General features: G+C 34.8%; 1 long non-coding RNA gene across 1 annotated transcript; it reads right to left on the reverse strand.

Annotated features, from left to right (window-relative positions):
* Positions 1–3524: 3524 nt before the first annotated feature.
* LOC135155622 (uncharacterized) lies at positions 3525–8568 on the reverse strand. Its single transcript, XR_010294770.1, has 3 exons — positions 8384–8568; positions 5840–6106; positions 3525–5065 (listed from the first exon to the last, which is right to left on the reverse strand). It is a non-coding gene; the product is annotated as an uncharacterized LOC135155622 (long non-coding RNA).
* Positions 8569–17974: the final 9406 nt, after the last annotated feature.

Below are 17974 nucleotides of genomic sequence, written 5' to 3' on the forward strand. Positions count from 1 at the left end.
GGGACAAAATGCAAATCAGTGTTAAGAACAACGCAATGAAAACTTTTAATAAAAATAAAGTCAAACACATCTAATACAGTACTACATGTACAGCTCTGGAAACATTACCCAAGTTAGCTGACAAAAGAGGCAAGTCTTTATACATGGCAGGTTTGAATACATATCTATAAAAGAACCCACATAAATTTTAATACATTCTTTATAAATTTTGTACTTTTCACACAAACAGTTAGCACAGATAAGGCAAGCTAAACTAAGTAAGGAATGTATACATGTACTCCTGAAAACTGTTTTATTACTGCTGATTTCATTAGGAGTGGGCTATAAATGGGTGATTTTTGGTTTTACTGTGGCAACAGTTTTTTTGTATTCCTTTTACCTTATCTCAACATGAAATGACAATATTTTTTGTCTTGGGTCCGAGAAAAAAGTGTGCCGGGCCAAAATCCAAAATGGCCGCCAAAACCCCCTAAAATCACAGTTTTGGCCACAACTTGTTTATTTGGTGGTCTTTTTCTCTGGTTTTGGTGTCTATTCATATGTTTTTAGGGGCAGGCAATTTGTTTTTCCTAAAATTAGTACTTGTAAAGCATTATTTGTAGAGTTAAGAGGTGATTTTACTTAAATTTTCAAGTTTTTAGACCCTGTTTTCAGCCCCAAATTAGGTTCCATTTTCTTGTGGTTCTTGGATATTAAACAATACCAGTTGATCAGTAGTAAGCAGCTAAATAGAGCTATATTGCTTTTATTCCAAAATTGGGGTTGATGGATATTTGCGAAATACATCTTATCAAATAAAATAAAATGTCATTTATCCATAGGGGCTGTAAGGTATACAATGTACTGTACATAATACTGTACACTGCATATATCCATGCATTGACCACCATGACATATATGACAAGTCCTGAGTATAAACTATAGTGTCATAGTTTAAGTGAGCTCCTGAGGTTTAGAATTAGATTGTGACTTGTGAATTTGATTGCTTGTTAGCTGATGTACATGATGTAACCGGATGATAAACATAAATTGCACATAAGCATCATGTACGTGTACATGTATATGTACGTACATCACATTTTTAGCAGGCTTTAGCCATATCTTCTTCGTTTGGAGGCTTGTTTTTACCTGGTGGTCTAACCCTATGTTTATGGGGTCAGGTAACTACCAAGGTAAAACTGATCAACGGCCAATCAGAATCAAGGATTCCATGCAAGTTACCATTGGACGGCAAAGTTACCATAATCAGAATAGCCACAGTGTAAGTGCCATAATGTGGGTTGACTACATGTATAATATAATCCATTGTTAATATTTTCCTCTCTCCACCCCCTGAATGAGCGTAATTGACAAAACATATGTCTTCAATTTCTGAGACAAAACATACAGTATCTTCATTTTTCAATAGCTCATTTCTATGACACTATAGTTTATATACAGACCTTGTCATGGTGGTCAATGCATGGACATACATGTATGCAGTGCAGTATGTACAATACAATGTATACTGTATAGCCCCTACGGATAAATAACATTTTTTATTAAATATTATTTATTTCGCAAATATCCGTAAAACCCAAAGTAGAGGAATAAGAGCAATACATGTATAGCTATATGAAACTACTTGCTATTGTGGAGCTCGTATCGTCCAATATCCAAGAACCACAAGACAGTGAAACCTAATTTTTGGCTGAAAAAGGGGTCTAAAAATGTGTAAATTTAAGGAAAATCACCTTTTAACTCTACAAATAATGTTTTTTAAATACTAATTTCAGGTAAAACAATTTGCCTGCCCCCAAAAACATATGAATAGACACCAAAACCAGAGAAAAAGACCACCAAATAGAGAAGTTGTAGCCAAAACTGTGATTTTGGGGGGTTCTGGCGGCCATTTTGGATTTTGGCCCGGCACACTTTTTTCTCGGACCCGAGACAAAAAATATTGTCATTTCATGTTGAGATACATTACAAGGAATAGATAAAAACTGTTGCCATATTAAAATGACAAAAAAATTATTTTTGACCCATGTATAGCCCACTCCTAATTTCATATAACTGATTTGGCCAAGAAGACATGTTAGAAAGACTTTATACAAAAATTAAAAGAAAATAACTAGATGGATTCTCGACTGCACACAGTCGAGATTTATGCCTCCGCCATTGCCACTAGATCAGAAATATGTTGCACAGGTAATTTCCCATAAATCTTCAAATTTGTTCTATTCTTTTTATATTAAATAATTTATGCCTTATCCCAACATAAATAAACACTGAATGTTCAGTGCATGTTTGAGCTGCTAAGAAAAAAATTTACAGGCCGGCTCGGGTAGGAATCGAACCCACGACCTTCTGGTTATCAGACAGGCGTAATACCACTTAACCACCGAGAAGCCCGATGGCTGGTAGCTGGTTTGATTCACATAATAGCAGCAGGTACAGTACTGTGTTGATATATCACATAATAGCAGCCAATAGCCATCGGGCTTAATTCCTGGTGGTCTAGTTGTATGACGCCTGTCTAGTAACCAGGAGGTCGCGAGTTCGATTCCTACCATAGCTGGCCTGAACATTTGGTGTTCACTTATATTTGGATAAGGCAAAAATTATTCAATAAAATTAAATCTACCCAACGGAAAACCTTGATTGATATTTTCTATTATCATATTGATCACTCTCATATATGCATCCAAGAACCATTAATATTGAATCTACAAGCAATTGTGACAAGAGACATGAACTCTTAGACCTTTGAACTTCTCAAGTCAATGTCATTTGCATTGTCCATATTTGAAATTGATCTATCGAAGTCTTTGGTTTATCACAAGAACAATTTCATGCATACACTGACCTACAATCAAACTTGATATATGAAAATAATTTTTAGTATTCATAAAACACAAGAAAATTACTAAATGGATAAAAAAGTTGTAAGTATATGACCTTTATGACCTTTGAACTTGGCCCTGCAACCCCCCCAAATTACCCCCCCCCCTATATCAAGCATATATGTACCAAGTTTGGAGTTACTTCCTCTAACATTTTTTTAGTTACACAAGAACAAGATATTTTAAGGCATACTGACCTCCGTGACCTTTGACCATGTGACCCCAAAATCCAATCAGATCATTCTCCCTCTATTATGTATATAAAGAATGTACCAAGTTTGAAGTTATTAGCTCCAATGGTTAAGTTATCACAAGAACAGGACATTTTAAGGTATATAACGACCTCTGTGACCTTTCACCCGTGACCATAAAATCAAAACAAAGTATTATCCCCCCAGGATATACCCTCATACCAAGTTTGATGTAAAACCACTCCACGGTTCTTGAGATTTCGACAAAACAAAACGGGACGGACGTACGGACGACCCGAAAACGTAATGCCTCCGGCCACTTCGTTGGCGGAGGCATAAAAAATCATAAATATTCTAAATAAATTAAGAGTTAGCACAGATATGTCAAGCTTAATTAAGTATGGAATGCAGAATGATGTCATATACTCCTGAAAACTGTTTTTTTTTTGCTGTTGATCTTATAAGATTTGGTTTGACTGAGAAGACAAGGTAGAAAGACTATATGTATATACAAAAAAAAATCCCTGAATAAACTAAATAAATTAATGTACTTTTCACACACAGAGGTAGCACAGATATGGCAAGATTAAAGGACAAGTCCACCCCCCCAAAAAAAAACAAAAAAACAAACAAACCTTGATTTGAATAAAAAGAGAAAAATTCAACAAGCATAACACTGAAAATTTCATCAAAATCAGATGTAAAATAAGAAAGTTATGACATTTTAAAGTTTTGCTTCATTTCACAAAACGCTTATATGCACACCTCAGTCGGTATGCAAATGAGGGAACTGATGACATCACTCACCCACTATTTCTTTTGTATTTTATTATATGAAGTATGAAATATTTTGATTTTCTCGTCATTGTCATGTGAAATGAAGTTTCATTCGTCCCTGAACACGTGGAATTCAATTATTTTAACATTTTGTGCTTCAGGCAAGGAGGTCCTAATCATCAAATTCGTAAAAATTGAAATATTGTATAATTCAAACAATAAAAAACAAAAGAAATAGTGAGTGACATCATTGGCTCACCTAGTTGTGCATATCACTGTTTTGTTGAAAATAAGCGAAACTTTAAAATTTCATGCTAGTTTGATTTTTCTCTATTTATTCAAATCAGCATTTTCCTGGGGTGGACTAGACCTTTAATTTGAAGATTAGAGACATTGAGTCAAATTTTCAAAAACAGTCAATGAAACATACACTACTCAATGCATCCTCTTCCCAGTGATACATGCTAGCAGGTTTTACATCCATATTTCATACTGTTAAGGTGACATTGCATTAACAAAGATATTACCTGAATTTCACAAATTTACTTTCGAGCTACATATTCCAAAATATATCCAGATCATCTCCTATAGTGGTACATGTTAGCACCAAGTTTCACATTTATATTTCAAATTGTTAAGGTGACAATGTGTTTAAACAAATAAATTTCACAAATTGACCTTTGACCTACATATTCCAAAATCCATTCAAATCGTCTTCCTAATGATGGTACATGTTAAACACCAAGTTTTTTACATCCATACCTCAAGCTGTTTAGGTGATATTGCTTTGACAAGAAAATAACCTGAATTTTACATACAAGGACCACATATGAAGTTCACACCTTACGCAGTCTTGAATAAATTAAGTTTATGAGCAAGTTTGGATAATCCATGTGGAGTTAGAAGTTTCCAATACATTCTGTAAATCACTGTAATAGGGAAACATTGAGTAAGCAACTCTATCAACGTCCGTCAGCATTCAATCAATCTCGGGATATTCAGTATATTTCAAAATCTGGTGAGAAAACTCTGCATAGATTACCTGATCCTCATCAAAGAGCCAAGGATACTTCAGTCGGTCATCAGTGATCCTTGGCCGAGGGACAGAATTTATGATCCATGCCCTTCTGTCTGCCAGTGTCTTCTGCATGCAGAACTCAACTCTCTTGAAGTCTGGCTGCCTTTTTTTCAGTGCTCATCCACTCTATGTGCCTTGCAACAGTGTCAGATTTGGAAAGAATAAAAAATTATACTTAAAAAAAGAAAAAACAAAGAATAAAAAATTATACTTAAAAAAGAAAAAACAAATAGATTTAGAATCCTCATTCATTTAGTTTCTGTCAAATCACTTTTCATCCGAGTCCTTAATAGATCTTATTTACAGCAAATTTTACTATAATAGCAAGTTTTATGCAACGACACGCCAGTCTTGTTGCCAAAGACAAGAACAGAAAAGCTCCACTTGGTCACACTTTGCGACTATCTGTCACAAACACACTGTACCAGTTAACATTTGGTGAAAGACCATAGCAGAACCATATACATGCGAATTAGACTAAAATATTAACTTTAGGTAAAATCTAACAGAGAAATGCATTACAAAATGTCACAACAATGTAGCCACTGTAAGATTCCTGCATCAATAGTGATACTCAAACATTAGTAAGTTATAATGCAAGAAATATTCTCATATTTTATGCATTTACTCACATTTACTTAATTCATCAACTCTTAAGGTGCCCCATACACGTTTAAAGCGTTTTTACTGGCCAAGTTCTAATCCTCTTTAATAATCCTTCTGGTTGAGTCTCATATATAACTATGTCATGTGAAAAAGAGAAATGCCTTTAAGTTTGGCCATTATCAAGTAATATATTTATCTAGAAGGATGAATCAATTGCCAAAGAAATTAAATGGCATGCACTTGGGCAAGACTATGGCACATTGAGAGTTAATTGGGGTTTCTGTTTGGTACCAGATACTTACTCTCCACCATTCACCAGTTGCTGTGCACCGAGGACCACAGGTAGTTTGTAATTTTTACTCTCAATGGCCCTGTCACAAGTTCGTCCTCTTCCATGTCTGCAAAATCGTAGAATTTGTCTTGCCATGTCTGCAGGAAAAATATCTTCTTCTTTCACTCCAAATGTTGTGCACACCACCCTAAGCAGCTCCTGTTTTGAGGTCTCCTCTGACGTGTTGGTTACCAACACCCTTCTTTGATTTTGGCCATATATCAATAAAAATTTGTACCTGGAATGAAAAGTAATTGATTTTCTTACTAAACCTGAATTTTGAATAAATAATGTATGCAAAGAGCTTTCAGGATAAATGTGTGTAATCAAAAGATATTGCATGTACATGGACACAAATATTCAGTTTTTGCCTCGATGCAAGAGGCAAACAAGACATATTCCAATGTTTGTCTGGGTTTGGTGATACATATTCCATTCATTTATCTTTTTTTCTAGTATTAGTTTCCTGTCTTCGAATATTAGTAAACTTGAAGGGATGGTCCAGGCTGGAAATATTTATATCTCAATAAATAGAAGAAAATTTACAGAGCAAAATGCTAAAAATTTAATCAAAATCGGATAACAAATAAAGTTTTTGAATTTCAAATGATATTATTCCGGTGAAACAGTTCTAGGCATGTCTTTATGAATATTCATTAGGTTGGCTGGTGATGTCATATCCCCACTTGTTCTTTTGTGTTTTATTATGTGAAATTTGGTTTAATAAAAAAATTGCTACCAAGAACTAAAACAATTGGATTGACAACTGATTAAGTGGACTAGTTATTTATTGCCTCAACTTATTTCATCATAATGGAGACACATCATTTACACATGTATGAAAAAATGAAACATTTACGATGTCATGTAATGACATAAGAAAAAATTGAGATGTGACATCATCAGCCCACCTATTGAATATTCATGATGATGTCCATATTCCAAAAAATATTGATAAACTTTGAAAATCAATAACTTTGTTATTTGATATCCAAGTTTGATGAAATTTTCAGCATTTTACTGTGAATTTTACTCCATTTATATACTTTTAGATATAAATATTTTCAGCCTGGACCATCCCTTTAACTTCCCGCTACCAGGAAAGAAAATTGTATTGTAGTCTATTAAAAATTTTGATTTGAAATTAAAATACAGTACTATTACGACACAACGGTCCAGCGATGGTATTTCCATTTTTCATCACATGAAATTTCATTCATTTCATAATAACCAACCATACTTAAAATTCATACAAATTTCAGACAATTCCACTATTAGTGACACATATGGAACAACACTTCCTAAATTAATAACTTAACCCATTTGTGACGAAATTCCACATTACGTGGTTTGGCATCGGATTTTTCATGAATAGTTGTAGGGCCTATATATGAAAATACCAAGGAGACTCGAAAGTAAACACTAGAACTATTGGCATTACTTTTCTTTTGGTAACAATCATCGCCGCTATGGCTAGGGAAATGCGCATATCTTTCAGTTGTGTACAACTGTGTCCTAGATCTACTATCGTAATGTGCATGCATGCTGTAGAAATCGTCGAAACAAGGAGCCAGCCACGTTCCCACAACCACACTCTGAACTTACCAAAAAAAAAACAGATTTTCACATGGAAAAACATATACAGACATATGAATTGTACTCCCGCTTAAAAATAAAGGATTTATTAAAACATACTACTTTGCAGCTAGCTGATCCATTGATCAAGTATTACTAATTAAATGAGGACTAATTAACCCGCAGTAGCAGAGTCTGTAGCCTAGGCCTAGAGACTAGACCCATCAAAAAAAAAAAGAATACAGATCAGTGGACTGAATGCTGTTGCCGTTCAAAAGTATAACATTAATTAGGACCACCGACACCGTACTCTAACCGTTAACGTAAACTTTAAAAAGTTAAAGTATAGATCTAGATCTAGACTAGACCCTAGTCGATAGTCTAACGATAATTAAGCCAGTAGGAGATCTAGTACAAAATTTTTCTTCATACTCGATGGCAGCCAACAAGTTTTTTTTCAGGTAGGCCAAGCGCTAGCCTAAGTTAGGCCTAGGCTAGGGCCGGGACTAGGCTACGAGTACGACGTGTTCCACCATATAGATCTAGTCCAAAGGCAAAGTCCAAGGCAAGCTCAAGGCAAGCCTATAATATATAGCCATAAATAACTTTTAGGCCCTACATGTAGCCAGCCCCAATGCCTGGCTTCAACTTCAAGTTGAAGTCAGAATACATTTCTAGACCCATGCAACACTCCTAATCAAAATAAATGCAGCAACATTACAGACTAAGCCTAGGCAAACTCTTGAAATAATCCACTGCACTGACAGTGACACTGCCTGCTGCAGAGTGCAGTACAGTACGGGACTACTAGGGCTTGGTACGGTACGCGCACAATCCGCCGAGTGTTCAATTTCCGAGTCATGCAAGGCCAAGGAGGTGCCAGGAGTGGACTAATTCACGAGAATGCCCAACAGATTACTGATTAGATAAGCTTACTTACCGTTAACTATCTCCTGACAGTTCCATAATTTGTCTGTTCTCCTATAGTTTCAGTTAAAAAATTAGTTGAATGCAGTTAATTGCCTGAATTTCATGAACTTGAAGCTTAGCTAGCCCTTGGCCTTCGAAGCATTAAGCTGATTGTATCTGCACGGCGTACGTGTGTGTACGTGTGCATTTGTCTATGGTGTGTATATCATACATGTGCGGGTTGTGCGTTACACATGTGGTACTCGGTGGTACTAGTACATCGACGCGCATAAAAAAAAGGCGCGAAAATGAGCGGGAGGGGTGGGTGGGGGGGGGGGGCAGGCGGGGAATGCGCGAAATTCGTGTTGAACACAATTATAAAGTAGACAGGTTCAAAATGACAAATGATATATATGTACGTATAGACAGACAATGTTTAGTGACTGGGCAGACATATTTTGAAATTATACAAAAAGATAATATAGTCCTATAATTAAAAAAAAAAACACCAGCGGCCACCCCCGGCCCGACTACCTTCAAGATCAACAACAACGGCCCTGCTTATATAGTTAGTAATTCAGGTCGCAGGCCTTTATAATTTTAGTCATGCCTTTGGATGGCCGAAAGTTAGTCGTACAACATTATGAGGTGTACGTATGCCTCATTTAGTCAGAAACCACAAATGGTGTTAGTCAAGCCTGTCTTTTTACCAAATACGAGTAATGAAAAACCTTCGTTAGTCCACAGCTGAGTTAGTCGTGACAAGCTTTATAGGCCCAGACTAACAAAGTTAGTACCTTGCGGTAAAACGGGAATTTAATCATGGTTTTGTAACCAATGTTTTTACACTTTCATTAAACCACGGTTAAAACCATGGTTATATATAACAATCATTTTCAAACTATCATAAAACCATGGTTAAAATCATGGTGTATAACCGTCGTTTTCAACCTTGGTAAAACGCAAATTTAACCATGGTTTTGTAACCACTGTTTTTACACTTTCATTAAACCACGGTTAAAACCATGGTTATATAACCATCATTTTCAAACTATCTTAAAACCATGGTTAAAATCATGGTTTAAAACCGTCGTTTTCAACCTTGCTAAGACGAATGTTTAACCATGGTTTTGCGTAACCACTGTTTTGACACTTTCATTAAACCACGGTTAAAACCATGGTTATATAACCATAATTTTCAAACTATCATAAAACCATGGTTAAAATCATGGTGTATAACCGTCGTTTTCAACCATGGTAAAACGGAAATTTAACCATGGTACCACTGTTTTTACACTTTCATAAAACCACGGTTAAAACCATGGTTATATAACCATAATTTTCAAACTATTATAAAACCATGGTTAAAATCATGGTGTATAACCATCGTTTTCAACCATGGTAAAACGGAAATTTAACCATGGTATTAATTGTAACCACTGTTTTTACACTTTCATTGAACCACGGATAAAACCATGGTTATATAACAATCATTTTCAAACTATCATAAAACAATGGTTAAAATCATGGTGTATAACCATCGTTTTCAACCATGGTAAAACGGAAATTTAACCATGGTATTGTAACCACTGTTTTTACACTTTCATTAAACCACGGTTAAAACCATGGCTATATAACAATCATTTTCAAACTATCATAAAACCACGGTTAAAATCATGGTGTATAACCGTCGTTTTCAACCTTGGTAAAACGGAAATTTAACCATGGTTTTGTAACCACTGTTTTTACACTTTCATTAAACCACGGTTAAAACCATGGTTATATAACCATCGTTTTCAAACTATCTTAAAACCATGGTTAAAATCTTGGTTTATAACCGTTGTTTTCAACCTTGCTAAGACGAATGTTTAACCATGGTCTTGTAACCAATGTTTTTACACTTTCATTAAACCACGGTTAAAACCATGGCTATATAACAATCATTTTCAAACTATCATAAAACCATGGTTAAAATCATGGTGTATAACCGTCGTTTTCAACCTTGGTAAAACGGAAATTTAACCATGGTTTTGTAACCACTGTTTTTACACTTTCATTAAACCACGGTTAAAACCATGGTTATATAACCATAATTTTCAAACTATCATAAAACCATGGTTAAAATCATGGTGTATAACCGTCGTTTTCAACCATGGTAAAACGGAAATTTAACCATGGTATTGTAACCACTGTTTTTACACTTTCATTAAACCACGGTTAAAACCATGGTTATATAACCATCATTTTCAAACTATCATAAAACCATGGTTAAAATCATGGTGTATAACCGTCGTTTTCAACCATGGTAAAACATAAATTTAACCATGGTATTGTAACCACTGTTTTTACACTTTCATTAAACCACGGTTAAAACCATGGTTATATAACCATCATTTTCAAACTATCTTAAAACCATGGTTAAAATCATGGTGTATAACCGTCGTTTTCAACCTTGGTGAAACGGAAATTTAACCATGGTTTTGTAACCACTGTTTTTACACTCTCATTAAACCACGGTTAAAACCATGGTTATATAACCATCATTTTTAAACTATCTTAAAACCATGGTTAAAATCATGGTGTATAACCGTCGTTTTCAACCTTGCTAAGACGAATGTTTAACCATGGTTTTGCGTAACCACTGTTTTGACACTTTCATTAAACCACGGTTAAAACCATGGTTATATAACCATAATTTTCAAACTATCATAAAACCATGGTTAAAATCATGGTGTATAACCGTCGTTTTCAACCTTGCTAAGACGAATGTTTAACCATGGTTTTGCGTAACCACTGTTTTGACACTTTCATTAAACCACGGTTAAAACCATGGTTATATAACCATAATTTTCAAACTATCATAAAACCATGGTTAAAATCATGGTGTATAACCGTCGTTTTCAACCATGGTAAAACGGAAATTTAACCATGGTACCACTGTTTTTACACTTTCATAAAACCACGGTTAAAACCATGGTTATATAACCATAATTTTCAAACTATAATAAAACCATGGTTAAAATCATGGTGTATAACCATCGTTTTCAACCATGGTAAAACGGAAATTTAACCATGGTATTAATTGTAACCACTGTTTTTACACTTTCATTGAACCACGGATAAAACCATGGTTATATAACAATCATTTTCAAACTATCATAAAACAATGGTTAAAATCATGGTGTATAACCATCGTTTTCAACCATGGTAAAACGGAAATTTAACCATGGTATTGTAACCACTGTTTTTACACTTTCATTAAACCACGGTTAAAACCATGGCTATATAACAATCATTTTCAAACTATCATAAAACCATGGTTAAAATCATGGTGTATAACCGTCGTTTTCAACCTTGGTAAAACGGAAATTTAACCATGGTTTTGTAACCACTGTTTTTACACTTTCATTAAACCACGGTTAAAACCATGGTTATATAACCATCGTTTTCAAACTATCTTAAAACCATGGTTAAAATCTTGGTTTATAACCGTTGTTTTCAACCTTGCTAAGATGAATGTTTAACCATGGTCTTGTAACCAATGTTTTTACACTTTCATTAAACCACGGTTAAAACCATGGCTATATAACAATCATTTTCAAACTATCATAAAACCATGGTTAAAATCATGGTGTATAACCGTCGTTTTCAACCTTGGTAAAACGGAAATTTAACCATGGTTTTGTAACCACTGTTTTTACACTTTCATTAAACCACGGTTAAAACCATGGTTATATAACCATCGTTTTCAAACTATCTTAAAACCATGGTTAAAATCTTGGTTTATAACCGTTGTTTTCAACCTTGCTAAGACGAATGTTTAACCATGGTCTTGTAACCAATGTTTTTACACTTTCATTAAACCACGGTTAAAACCATGGTTATATAACAATCATTTTCAAACTATCATAAAACCATGGTTAAAATCATGGTGTATAACCGTCGTTTTCAACCTTGGTAAAACGGAAATTTAACCATGGTTTTGTAACCACTGTTTTGACACTTTCATTAAACCACGGTTAAAACCATGGTTATATAACCATAATTTTCAAACTATCATAAAACCATGGTTAAAATCATGGTGTATAACCGTCGTTTTCAACCATGGTAAAACGGAAATTTAACCATGGTATTGTAACCACTGTTTTTACACTTTCATTAAACCACGGTTAAAACCATGGTTATATAACCATCATTTTCAAACTATCATAAAACCATGGTTAAAATCATGGTGTATAACCGTCGTTTTCAACCATGGTAAAACATAAATTTAACCATGGTATTGTAACCACTGTTTTTACACTTTCATTAAACCACGGTTAAAACCATGGTTATATAACCATCATTTTCAAACTATCTTAAAACCATGGTTAAAATCATGGTGTATAACCGTCGTTTTCAACCTTGGTGAAACGGAAATTTAACCATGGTTTTGTAACCACTGTTTTTACACTCTCATTAAACCACGGTTAAAACCATGGTTATATAACCATCATTTTTAAACTATCTTAAAACCATGGTTAAAATCATGGTGTATAACCGTCGTTTTCAACCTTGGTAAAACGGAATTTTAACCATGGTATTATAAATACTGTTTTTATGCCATCATAAAACCATGGTTTAAATCATGGTTTTATAACATTGATTTCCAACCTTAGTAGAACGGGAGTTAAACCAAGGTTTCCTAACCATTGTTTTTATACTACTGTGAAACCATGGTTACAACCATGGTTAAATTACTATGGTTTTTTCACCAAAGTAGAACGATGATTTTGTCATGGTTTTATAACTATTGTTTTTTAACTTTCTTAAAACTGTGGTATAATGATGGTTTTTATAACCATGGATTTAAAATCGTCATAAAATGACATTTTTATCATGTTATTATAACTATGGTATTTTAACAATGGTATTACCACACTTCCGCCACACATTTACCTTGGTTATGAATTTAAAACCATGGACTACCATCGATCCATTGTAAAACCGCCCCTAACCATGGTTATACCATGATTACGGTTGTAAAACCATGGTTTTTTTTTATAAGGGTATAGACCAACTGGCGATTAAACAAAGTGATTATGGGACTAAATGGTTGTTTGACGAAATGTTAATGAACAGGATGGTATTAGACTGAATGAAGGTAGACCTTGTGATGAGTGGACGTGTTGGCAGTTGACAAATTAGGAATTTACCCAATCATCATCTGGACTGAGATTTGAAGTTCCATTTCCTCTGTGTATGTACGCCTATTGCATATGAGTGGAACAATGACCATCATAGACAAGACCAATATGGGGAGAATTTGAGTTCAAGGAGCATTTTGGGGTAAAAGTTGGGAACCGGTCTATTTCACCTAATTTGAATGTGCTGAATCTGATAAGACCGGTTCCCAAGCCAATTTTTCATGTTTTGACCACCTAATTTGCATAAACAAAATGGCTGCCAAATTGACAATTTATAATCTTATTTCTACAATATTCTTTTATAATATTCGCTTTCACCGATATGGATACTGCAAAATCCTGCATACTTAACATGTACCATTTGGGAAAATTTGTTATTTCTGTTTGCGGCTAATTAATTATGCAAATTTATGCATATTTTGCAATATTATGCTATAATTTGAAAATCACACCTAAAATGTTTATTATTCTGAGTACAAATAGCATTTGTATCATCATAATAATTGTTTAGCCCTTAAATATAATATTCAAGTCAATTTTTATATGTATTTTATTGTTCTTTGATATTTCTTTTGTGTTCTTGTATTTTCTGCCATTTGCTTTGTATATATGTTTGAGATGAGATCTTTAAAAATGATATCAATGGCAGACAAATATCAAGTATCAATGATTGAATCATTAGATAAACTTCTTTTGCCACAACTGTTAATTGTACTCAGGAACAAAAACACACACATGCTCCCACACCCAGACCTGTATATAGAAAGTAATATACTTGCAAGGTATAGTAGACATGCCCAATATAAAAACATTGATGCTGATCATATAATCATGACACTTACCAAATTCAATGAACCCGTAAGAAAAGAAGAGTTTAGAAGTTGAAAAACCTGTAATCATGCTGAACTTAAATTTCTTGAAATAGATATATTAAAATGTTTCATAACAGATCAAATAATCAATTAAACATATGATTTACGCAGTGTAGTTTATCAATCCGATATAATATCAGTACTTTGTTAAAATCCTTGCAGCAAAATCATATCTTTTATTCAGCTCCATCAGAACTGCAATCATGGCAGTTAACCAAAAAACAATTTGTAATAAATACAAAGGGTCTGTATTACTGGATCACTTACTAGTTTTTTGGTCATTACCGATTTATTTATTTATGTGGCAACGATACATTTTCCCCAAGTCAACCATCAAAGTGAAAACTGAAAACCACAGCTTTTATCCAATCCTTACCTTGAAAGATTCTTTGACGAACGATACTGAATACAGAAGAGGAAATGACAAAAACATGGGGCTAAACACAGATTAGCTCCATGGTTAAAACATGGGCAAAACAAGGTTTCCAACCCAGTCACTGCCCAATGCAGAACAAATTTTCACATTGTGACCTATGGTTAAAAAGTGCTAGAGATGCCTGTTGAAGGTAAACCAGCATGGAGACAGTTGCAGAAGTCCAGTCTAGAGGTTATCCGGTCATCCCGGTCATGGATGATATTTTCTGCACCAGCTCATGTAAGACAATGTCTGATCTCAGCAATTCTGTTGAGCTGGTAATATGCAGATTGGCAGACATGTGATGTGTGCTTCTTCATGCTCATTGTTCTATCAAAGACTACGCCAAGAGATCTAGCCTTGCATACTGCAGATATATAGCTTCCTCACCTATTAAGACTGGAGTTGTAGTCATAATAATTACGCATATATGGAGATGACAGAACAAGATACCGGTACTTCGCATTTTATTGTTAAGCTCCAGGAAGTTGACCTTCATCCAACATCGAATCCTCAATGGCAGCACCAACAACAGCAGCCGCACGAACCTCTGTATATTTACCTTCTGGATCAAAAGTGAGGTATACAGCTGGATGTCACCAGCATAGAAGTGTATACCAACACCATGTTGCCACATTACAGAGCCAAGAGGAGTGATGTACAGTTTGAAGAACAAGGGACAAGGACAGACTCCCAAGGAACTCCATATCAAAGGGTAGTCACAGGAGTCTGCATGCCAGTGATGAATACAGCTTCATACAGCTCTGTTGGCAAGGTAAGAGAAACCTGCCATTGGAGTGCAAAATCATCAATTCCAAAACAGACTGTCAGTCTCCCCAGAAGAATGACATGTTGACTGGTATCAAAACCGGTTGACAAGTCAAACATAACTTAGGCAACTGCTTTCCTCATAGAAAGAGAAATCCTGGCTCTACAATCGAAGACATTCTCGACCTAGACTTTGATGGTGATATCTCAGACTCGCATGGAGGCTATCAGAGCTGGGTAAGCTATTGGATGCTGTTGGGTTTAATACCGATCAGAATAAGTGGATTAATAATCACCCACAGAAACGCCAAACATTCCAGGAACCCACCATCCTCTGAAAGATATCTTGGTTATCAATTTGAAATAGTCTATCTTATGAAGATATGAAGATATGTGAATATTAGAATTTCGATAAATGGCCTAGAAGACATTACACAATTCAATGCGGTATTGAAAAGGTGCACTCTGAGCATTTTAACACCTGAAACAAGATCTGGTTAGACAGAAGATTCTCTCTCAAGACAAAAGTTTAGGTTTTCTCTATGGATCTGTGACATGAGAATCGGACATATCTCAAGAACACAAACACGATGACTTCGATACGAACTGCCTCCGCAGAATACTTGTACTAAATTGGTTTGATTCCAACAATTAGAGATGACTTTTATAATATGAGGCTGCTCTATCAATAAAGCCATCCAATTGAACACCAAATCATGATAACTGACATTGATCATTCAACACCCCGAAGGAAAAGGTGTATATCAAGCTGGGGGAGGCTGGATGGCTCTAGGTTGGATGAAGCGGCAATCCTTGATAGGACAGGTGCAGTACTGCATTGGAAAAGATATATTATGGAGATGCACATGTAATCCGTTCATGAAGTCCAATGATAAAAAAATGGCTTTTAAAACACGGAAAACGGTCTAATTGATAGGCAAAATGAGAAATTAGATGGATTATACATGTATGTGGGTTCAGTTCTGATAATTTTTTTCCAATATTGGGACAATTTGACGAGCGTAATGGAGAAAAACACAGGACATCTCATTTTCAGCAGACGGTTTTCACTTCATTTTGCTGAAGAAAAACACACTAAATATATATACATGTATGTGTGATCAGATTCTGCTGGTCGGGAACATAACTACTCCAAAGGATATTAAATGCAACTGATTGACTATTAAGGAGTTGAGAATTTCAGTACTGTTATGATTCAAATTTAATAATTCATAATCTAAAATTGTAAATATGAATGAATTGATTGATATCATAATTCAAGATACCATTTTATAATAAAAATATAAGCAATTAATAGTGACATTCGCTTGAATACAGATAGGTTCATGAAATTCGTTGGATCTCCACCAGTGTGCTTTTAAATGGGAAGGCCCTCCGTGCAGGAGTTTACCTTTGTATGCAGATGTGGGTGTGGGAGTGGGTGAATCTGTTTATGCCCATGAATATATGCGAATAAAAAAGTGATTACGTAATTAAATAATTGAAGCTTATTATTTTATGCCACTGATAATCAATAATTTGACAGATCCCATAACAAAACATGTACAAAACAAAAGGTACAAAATACAAAGAAATACATTAGAAATTCAAAAACAATAAAATACATTATTATTCACTGTGATATGATATTCTAAGGGCCGTACAATTATTTATAATGATGTAAATGCTATTTGTACCAAAAATATAAACAATTGAGCTGAAATTATCAAATTATAGCATAATGATCCAAAATATGCATAAATTTGCATAATTAATTAGCCGCAAACAAAAATAACAAGTTTTCCCGAAAGGTACACGTATGTATGCAGGATTTTGCAGTATTCATGTCTGTGAAAGCGAATATAATTAAAGAACATTGTCGAAATAATATTCTGAATTGTCAATTTGGCAGCCATTTTGTTTATGCAAATTAGGTGGTCAAAACATGAGAAATTAGCTTGGGAACCGGTCTTATCAGATTCAGCATATTTGAATTGAGTGAAACAGTCCGATTTCCAACTTTTACCCAAAAATGCTTCTTAAAGTTTATATAGGCCTGTTTTTCCAGAATGTGTCTAGTCTATCAGGGGACCGCTTTCTGAAAGTTTTCAGCTCTGAAAAAAAATTGACTTTCTCCGACAGTTACTATAGTAACGGAGGCCAGTGCCTCTCAGCCAATCAAAACCAAGAATTTCACTGAAATTGTCAGCACGGACAGTTTAGCGGTAGTCAGTGCTGACAACTTTCACCCCTGAATATCTCTATCGCTACAATATGCCAACTCTCGATCTCATAATTCTGACTATACAGATATAAACAATAACCCCCCCCCTCTCAGGCAAGCTTAAAACACTAACAAATTATCAGGAATTTCTTGCTTT

This window comes from Lytechinus pictus, chromosome 1 (assembly GCF_037042905.1).
Source record: "Lytechinus pictus isolate F3 Inbred chromosome 1, Lp3.0, whole genome shotgun sequence".
Lineage (NCBI taxonomy): Eukaryota > Metazoa > Echinodermata > Echinoidea > Temnopleuroida > Toxopneustidae > Lytechinus > Lytechinus pictus.